General features: G+C 43.3%; 5 non-coding genes and 4 pseudogenes across 5 annotated transcripts; all 9 read left to right on the top strand.

Annotated features, from left to right (window-relative positions):
- The first annotated feature begins 352 nt into the window (after positions 1 to 352).
- On the top strand, positions 353 to 471 carry LOC142534748 (5S ribosomal RNA). The gene has a single exon (XR_012817174.1). It is a non-coding gene; the product is annotated as a 5S ribosomal RNA (ribosomal RNA).
- An 851-nt stretch (positions 472 to 1,322) lies between these two features.
- LOC142534686 (5S ribosomal RNA) lies at positions 1,323 to 1,439 on the top strand. Its single transcript, XR_012817122.1, has one exon. It is a non-coding gene; the product is annotated as a 5S ribosomal RNA (ribosomal RNA).
- Positions 1,440 to 2,114: 675 nt separating this feature from the next.
- LOC142534691 (5S ribosomal RNA) lies at positions 2,115 to 2,232 on the top strand (annotated as a pseudogene).
- A 329-nt stretch (positions 2,233 to 2,561) lies between these two features.
- On the top strand, positions 2,562 to 2,680 carry LOC142534683 (5S ribosomal RNA). Its single transcript, XR_012817120.1, has one exon. It is a non-coding gene; the product is annotated as a 5S ribosomal RNA (ribosomal RNA).
- A 593-nt stretch (positions 2,681 to 3,273) lies between these two features.
- LOC142534694 (5S ribosomal RNA) lies at positions 3,274 to 3,388 on the top strand (annotated as a pseudogene).
- Positions 3,389 to 4,067: 679 nt separating this feature from the next.
- On the top strand, positions 4,068 to 4,191 carry LOC142534689 (5S ribosomal RNA). Its single transcript, XR_012817125.1, has one exon. It is a non-coding gene; the product is annotated as a 5S ribosomal RNA (ribosomal RNA).
- A 1,955-nt stretch (positions 4,192 to 6,146) lies between these two features.
- LOC142534674 (5S ribosomal RNA) lies at positions 6,147 to 6,263 on the top strand. Its single transcript, XR_012817112.1, has one exon. It is a non-coding gene; the product is annotated as a 5S ribosomal RNA (ribosomal RNA).
- A 680-nt stretch (positions 6,264 to 6,943) lies between these two features.
- On the top strand, positions 6,944 to 7,061 carry LOC142534696 (5S ribosomal RNA; annotated as a pseudogene).
- A 654-nt stretch (positions 7,062 to 7,715) lies between these two features.
- On the top strand, positions 7,716 to 7,836 carry LOC142534695 (5S ribosomal RNA; annotated as a pseudogene).
- Positions 7,837 to 8,046: the final 210 nt, after the last annotated feature.

Genomic DNA, 8,046 nt, shown 5'->3' with positions numbered 1-8,046 from the left:
GCATAATAATAGCTTTACATTCGCTATTTTTTCTTTATTTTTTTTCTATTTTCTGGGAACATTTAGAAATTTTGTTGTCGTGAGCCGGTTCTGTGCGGAAGAGTATGACGCAGATTACTCCGGAGACGGGTTAACTCATTAAAAACAATTATTTCGACAGTTTTAGCCATAATTTACGTAAACGATCGCGACACGAGGACTTCCCAAGGAGGTCACCCATCCTAGCTTTGCCATCGCGCCAGAACGCTAACTTCATGGTTCTGATTGGGCGATAGCAGTGCCGCGTGTTGTCCATCGCCTCTCGCTCCACACGTACTCGAGGGATATAAGAATAAATATCGTTGTCAATGTTGGGTGCAATCATACCAGCACTAATGCACCGGATCCCATCAGAATTCCGAAGTTAAGCGTGCTTGGGCGAGAGCAGAACTAGGATGGGTGACCCCCTGGGAAGTCCTCGTGTTGCACCGCTTTTCCTGTTTTTCTATTTCCTTGTTGACAGACGGGTTTCGGCTCAAATCATCTGAATCTCGATCGGGACCAGGTAAGACATGTGAAATGAAAGTAGCTCGGGCACTGCCGGATTTGGACAAAATTGTAGGCTAATTTGATTGAAAAGAGGCAAACGGACGAGACTCATTACTACACCCCTTTTCGTGTTTTTTTTTTTATTACTTGTTGACAGACGATTTTCGACTCAAATCATCTGAATCTCGATCGGGACAAGATAAGACATGTGATATCAACGTAGCTCGGGCACTGCCGGATTTGGACAAAATTGTAGGTTAATTTGATTGTAAACGGGCAAACGAACGAGACTCATTACTCCGCAACGAGGTGACGAGTTAGCCGAATTCCTTCTCTAAGACCCTCTAATTCACAATTTTTCGCTTCCCTTAAGCTTGCGTTTCCGCGAGAAATCCGCTTAGGAAGTTCGAAATTCGATTCCGGTTCCATTTTATCGTATCCCTGGCATAATAATAGCTTTACATTCGCTATTTTCTTCTTTATTTTTTTTCTATTTTCTTGGAACATTTAGCGATTTTTGTTGTCGTGAGCCGGTTGTGTGCGGAAGGGTATTACGCAGATTACTCCGGAGATGGTTAACTCATTAAAAAAATTATTTCGACTGTTTAGCCATAATTTACGTAAATGGTCGCGACACGAGGTTTTCCCAGGGAGGTCAACCACTAGCTCTGCCATCGCGCCAGAATGCTTAACTTCATGGTTCTGATTGGGCGAGAGAAGTGCCGCGTGTTGTCAATCGCAGCCCGCTCCATACGTACTCGAGGGATATAAGAATAAACATCCCAGTCAATGTCTGGTGCGATCATACAAGCACTAACACCGGATCCCATCAGAACTCTGAAGTTAAGCGTGCCTAGGCGAGAGAAGTACTAGGATGGATGACCCCCTGGGAAGTCCTCGTGTTACACCCCTTTTCATTTTTTCTAATTTTGATTACTTGTTGACAGACGATTTTAGGCTCAAATCATCTGAATCTCGAACGGGACCAGATAAGACATGTGAAATCAAAGCAGGTCGGGCATTGCCGGATTTGAACAAAATTGTAGGCTAATTTGATTGTAAACGGGCAAACGAACGAGACTCGTTACTCCGCAATGAGCTAGCGAGATTTAGCCGAATTCTTCTTTAAGACCCTCTAATTTGCAATTTTCCGCTTCTGTTAAGCTTCCGTTTCCTCGAGAAATCCGCTTAGGAAGTTCGAAATTCGATTCCTGTTCCATTTTATCGTATCTCAGGCATAATAATAGGTTTACATTCGCTATTTTCTTTTTATTTTTTTTCTATTTTCTGGGAACATTTAGCGATTTTTATTGTCGTGAGCCGGTTCTGTGCAGAAGGGTATGACGCAGATTACTCCGGAGACGGTTAACTCATTAAAAACAATTATTTCGAATGTTTTAGCCATAATTTACGTAAACGGTCGCGACGAGGAATTTCCAGGGAGGTCACCAATCCTAGCTCTGCCATCGCGCCAGAACGCTTATTTTCATGGTTCTGATTGGGCAATAACAGTGCCGTGTGTTGTCCATCGCCGCCCGCTCCACACGTACTCGAGGGATATAAGAATAGACATCCCACACAATGTCGGGTGCGATCATACAGCACTAATGCACCAGATCCCATCAGAACTCCAAAGTTAAGCATGCTTGGGCGAGAGCAGTACTAGAACGGGTGACCCCCTGGGAAGTCCTCGTGTTGCCCCTCTTCGTGTTTTCTATTTTTGATTACTTATTGACAGACGATTTTTAGCTCAAATCATCTGAATCTCGATCGAACCATATAAGACATGCGAAATCAACGTATATCGGACACTGCTGGATTTGGACAAATTGTAGGCTAATTTGATTGTAAACGGGCAAACGAGAGACTCAATACTCCGCAACGAGGTGGCGGAGTTTTAGCCGAATTCCTTCTCTAAGACCCTCTAATTTGCGATTTTCCGCTTCTGTTAAGCTTCTGTTTCCTTGAGAAATCCGCTTAGTGAGTTCATAATTCGATTCCGGTTCCATTTTATTCGTATCCCACTCAATGTCGGGTGCGATCATACCAGCACTAATGCACTGGATCTCAGCAGAACTCCGAAGTTAGGCGTGCTTGGGCGAGAGCAGTACTAGGATGGGTGACCCCCTAGGAAGTCCTCTTGTTGCACCTATTTTTCGTTTTTTCTATTTTTGATTACTTGTTGACAGACGATTTTCATTTCAAATCATCTGAATCTCGATCGGGACCAGATAAGACATGGGAAATAAACGTAGCTCGGGCACTGCCGGAATTGGACAAAATTGTAGGCTAATTTTATTGTAAACGGGCAAAAGAACGAGACTCATTACTCCGCAACGAGGTGGCGAGATTTTAGCCTAATTCCATCTCTAAGTCCCTCTTTGAGATTTTCCGCTTCTGTTAAGTTTCCGTTTTCTCGAGAAATCCGCTTAGAAAGTTCAAAATTCGATTCTGGTTCATTTTATCGTATCTCATGCATAATAATAGCTTTACATTCGCTATTTTCCTATTCTATTTTTTTCAATTTTTAGTAACATTTAGCAATTTTTGTTGTCGTGACCGGTTCTGTGTGGTAGGTCCAGACACGAGGACTTCCAAGGGAGGTCACCCATCTTAGCTCTGCCGTCGCGCCAGAACGCTTAACTTCATTGTTATGATTGGGCGAGAGCAGTGCCGCGTGTTGTCCATCGCCGCCCGCTCCACACGTACTCGAGGGATATAAGAATAAACATCCCACTCAATGTCAGGTGCGATCATACCAGCACTAATGCACCAGATCCCATCAGAACTCTGAAGTTAAGCGTGCTTGGGCGAGAGCAGTACTTGGGTGACTCCCTGTGAAGCCCTATTGTTGCCCCCTTTTCGTGTTTTTTTATTTTTGATTACTTGTGGACAGACGATTTGGGCTCAAATCATCTGAATCTCGATCGGGACCAGATAAGACTTCTGAAATCAGCGTAGCTCGGGCTATGCCGGATTTTGACAAAATTGTAGGCTAATTTGATTGTAAACGGGCAAACGAACGAGATCATTGCTCCGCAATGAGCTGGTGAGATTTTAGCCGAATTTTTTCTCTAGGACCCTCTAATTTGCGATTTTCCGCTTCTTTTAAGCTTCTGTTTCCTTGAGAAATCAGCTTAGGAAGTTCGAAATTCGATTACTGTTCCATTTTGTCGTATCCCAATCATAATAATATCTTTAAATTCGCTATTTTCTTCTTCCTATTTTTTTTTCTATTTTCTGGGAACATTTAGCGATTTTTGTTGTCGTGAGCCGGTTCTGTGCGGAAGGGTATGACGCATATTACTCCGGAGACGGTTAACTCATTAAAAACAATTATTTCGACTGTTTTAGCGATAATTTACGTAAACGGTCGACACGAGGTCTTCCCAGGGAGGTCACCCATCCTAGCTCTTCCGTCGCGCCAGAACGCTTAACTTCATCGTTCTAATTGGGCGAGAGCAGTGCCACGTGTTTTCCATCGCCGCCCGCTCCACACGTACTCGAGAGATATAAGAATAAACATCCCACTCAATGTCGGATGCGATCATACTAGCACTAATGCACTGGATCCCATCAGAACTCCGAAGTTAAGCGTGCTTGGGCGATAGCAGTACTAGGATGGGTGACCCGACCCCCTAGGAAGTCCTCGTGTTGCACCCCTTTTCGTGTTTTTTTATTTTGATTACTTGTTGACAGACGATTTTTGGCTCAAATCAAAATCTCGGTCGGGACCAGATAAGACATGTGAAATCAACCTAGCTTGGGCACTGCCGGATTTTGACAAAATTGTAGCCTAATTTGATTGTAGACGGGCAAACGAACGAGACTCATTCCTTCGCAATGAGCTGGCGAGATTTTAGCCGAATTCCTTCTCTAAGACCCTCTAATTTGCGATTTTCCGCTTCTGTTAAGCTTCCGTTTCCTCGAGAAATCCGCTTAGGAAGTTCGAAATTAAATTCCGGTTCCATTTTATCTTATCTCAAGCATAATAATAGCTTTACATTCGTTATTTTCTTATTCTTAATTTTTTTCTATTTTCTGGGAACATTTAGCGATTTTTGTTGTCGTGAGCCGGTTCTGTTCGGAAGGGTATGACGCAGATTACTCCGGAGACGGTTAACTCATTAAAAACAATTATTTCGACTGTTTTAGCCATAATTTACATAAACAATCGCGACACGAGGACAGCCCACGAGGACGCCAGAACGCTTAACTTCATGGTTCTGATTGGGCGAGAGAAGTGCCGCGTGTTGTCCATCGCCGCCCGCTCCACACGTACTCGAGGGATATAAGAATACACATCCCACTCAATGTCGGGTGCGATCATACAGCACTAATGCACTAAGCGATCATACGAGCCTCATTACTCCGCAACGAGCTGGCGAGATTTTAGCCGAATTCATTCTATAAGACCCTCTAATTTGCGATTTTCCGATTCTGTTAATCTTCCGTTTTCCTTGAGAAATCTTCTAAGCAAGTTTGAAATTCGATTTCGGTTCCATTTTATAGTATACCAAGCATAATAATAGCTTTACATTCGCTATTTTCTTTTTCTTATTTTTTTCTATTTTCTGGGAACATTTAGCGATTTTTATTGTCGTGAGCCGGTTTCTGTGCAGAAGGATATGACGAAGATTACTCCGGAGATGGTTAACTCATTAAAAACAATTATTTCGAATGTTTTAGCCATAATTTACGTAAACGGTCGCGACACGAGGACTGCCCAGGGAGGTCACCAATCCTAGCTCTGCCATCGCGCCAGAAGGCTTAATTTCATGGTTTTTATTGGGCGAGAGCAGTACCGCGTGTTGTCCATCGCCGCCTGCTCCACACGTACTCGAGGGATATAAGAATAAAAATCCCACTCAATGTCGGTGCTGCGATCATACCAGCACTAATGCACCAGATCCCCATCAGAACTCCGAAGTTAAGCATGCTTGGGCGAGAGCAGTACTATTTTTGGTTTCTTGTTGACATACGATTTTTGGCTCAAATCATCTGAATCTCGATCAGGACCAGATAAGACATGTGAAATCAACGTAGCTCGGGCACTGCCAGATTTGAACAAAATTGTAGCCTAATTTGATTGTAAACGGGCGAACGAACGAGACTCATTACTCCGCGATGATTTGACAAGATTTCACCCGAATTTCTTCTCTAAGACACTCTAATTTGAGATTTTTCGCTTCTGTTAAGATTCCGTTTCCTCGAGAAATCCGCTAAGGAAGTTTGAAATTCGATTCTGGTTCCATTTTATCGTATCTCAGGCATAATAATGGCTTTACATTGCTATTTTCTTATTCTTATTTTTTTTCTATTTTCTGGGAACATTTAGCGATTTTTTGTCGTGAGCCGGTACTGTGCGGAAGGGTATAACGCAGATTACTCTGAAGACGGTTAACTCATTAAAAACAATTATTTCGACTGTTTTATCTATAATTGACGTAAACGGTCGCGACACGAGGACTTCCCAGGGAGGTCACCCAACCTAGCTCTTCCATCGCGCTAGAACGCTTAACTTCATTGTTCTGATTGGGCGAGAGCAGTGCCGCGTGTTGTCCATCGCCCGCTCCACACGTACTCGAGGGATATAAGAATAAAAATACCACTTAATCGGGTGCGATCATACCAGCACTAATGCACCGGATCATCAGAACTCCAAAGTTAAGCATGCTTGGGCGAGAGCAGTACTAGAATGGGTGACCCCCTTGGAAGTTCTCGTGTTGCACCCCTTTTCGTGTTTTTCTATTTTTGATTACTTGTTGACAGAAAATTTTCGGCTCAAATCATCTGAATCTCGATCGGACCACATGGAAATAAACGTAGCTCGGGCTCTGCCGGATTTGGAAAAAATTGTAGGATAATTTGATTGTAAACGGGCAAACGAACGAGACTCATTACTCCGCAATGAGCTGACGAGATTTTAGCCGAATTCCTTCTCTAAGACCCTCTAATTTGCGATTTTCCGCTTCTGTTAAACTTCTGTTTCCTCGAGAAATCCGCTTAGGAAGTCCGAAATTCCGATTCCGATTTTATTTTATCGTATCCCAGCATAATAATAGCTTTACAATTCGCTATTTTCTTCTTCTTAATTTTTTTTCTATTTTCTGGGAAGATTTAGCGATTTTTGTTGTCCTGAGCCGGTTCTATGCGGAAAGGGTATGACGCAGATTACTCCGGAGATGATTTAACTCAATAAAAACAAATATTTCGACTGTTTTAGCCATAATTTACGTAAACGATCGCGACACGAGGATTTACCCAGGGAGGTGTCACCCATCTTAGCTCTTCCATCGCGCCAGAAACGCTTAACTCAATGGTTCTGATTGGGCGAGAGCAGTGGCGAGTGTTGTCCATCGCCGCCTGCTCCTACGTACTCGATGGATATAGGAATAAACATCCCACTTATGTCAAGTGCGATCATACCAGCACTAATGCACCGAATCCCATCAGAATGCGAAGTTAGCGTGCTTGGGCGAGAGCAGGTACTAGGATGGGTGACCACGTGGGAAGTCCTCGTGTTGCACCCCTTTTCGTGTTTTTCTATTTTTGATTACTGTGACAGACGATTTTCGGCTCAAATCATCTGAATTCGATCGGGACCAGATAAGACATGTGAATCAACGTAAGCTCGTGCACTGCCGGATTTTGACAAAATTGTAACCAAATTGATTGTTCCGCAATGAGCTGGCGAGATTTAGCCGAATTCCGTCTCTAAGACACTCTAATTTGAGATTTTCCGCTTCTGTTAAGCTTCCGTTTCCTCGAGAAATCCGCTTAGAAGTTCGAAATCGATTTCGTTTCCCATTTTATCTTATCTCAGGCATAATATAGCTTTACATTCGTTATTTTCTTATTCATAATTTTTTTTCTATTTTCTGGGAACATTTAGCAATTTTTTGTTGTCGTGAGCCGATTCTGTGCGGAAGGGTATGACGCAGATTACTCCGGAGACGGTTAACTCATTAAAAACAATTATTTCGACTGTTTTATCCATAATTTACGTAAACGGTCGCGACACGAGGACTTTCGAGGGAGGTCACTCATTCCTAGCTTCTGGCCATCGTGCCAGAACCGCTTAACGTTCATGGTTCTGATTGCCGAGAGAAGTGCCACGTGTGGTCCATCGCCGTCAGCTCCACACGTACTCGAGGGATATAAGAATAACAATCCCACTAAATTTCGAGTGCCATTATACCAGCAATAATGCCACCGGATCCCATCAGAACACCGAAGTTAAGCGTGCTTGGGCGAGAGCAGTACTAGGGTGGGTGACCCCCTTGGAAGTCCTCGGTGTTGCACCCATTTTCGTGTTTTTCTATTTTTGATTACTTGTTGACAGACTATTTTTGGCTCAAAATCATCTGAATCTCGATCGGGACCAGATAAGACATGTGAAATCAACGTAGATCGGGCACTGCCGGATTTGGACAAAATTGTAGGCTAATTTGATTGTAAACGGGCAAACGAACGGACTCATCACTCGCAACGAAGGGGCCGAGGAGTTTAGCCTAA

Source organism: Primulina tabacum, unplaced genomic scaffold (assembly GCF_025594145.1).
Source record: "Primulina tabacum isolate GXHZ01 unplaced genomic scaffold, ASM2559414v2 Contig677, whole genome shotgun sequence".
Taxonomy (NCBI): Eukaryota; Viridiplantae; Streptophyta; class Magnoliopsida; order Lamiales; family Gesneriaceae; genus Primulina; species Primulina tabacum.
This window is presented reverse-complemented; position numbering and strand designations above follow the sequence as displayed.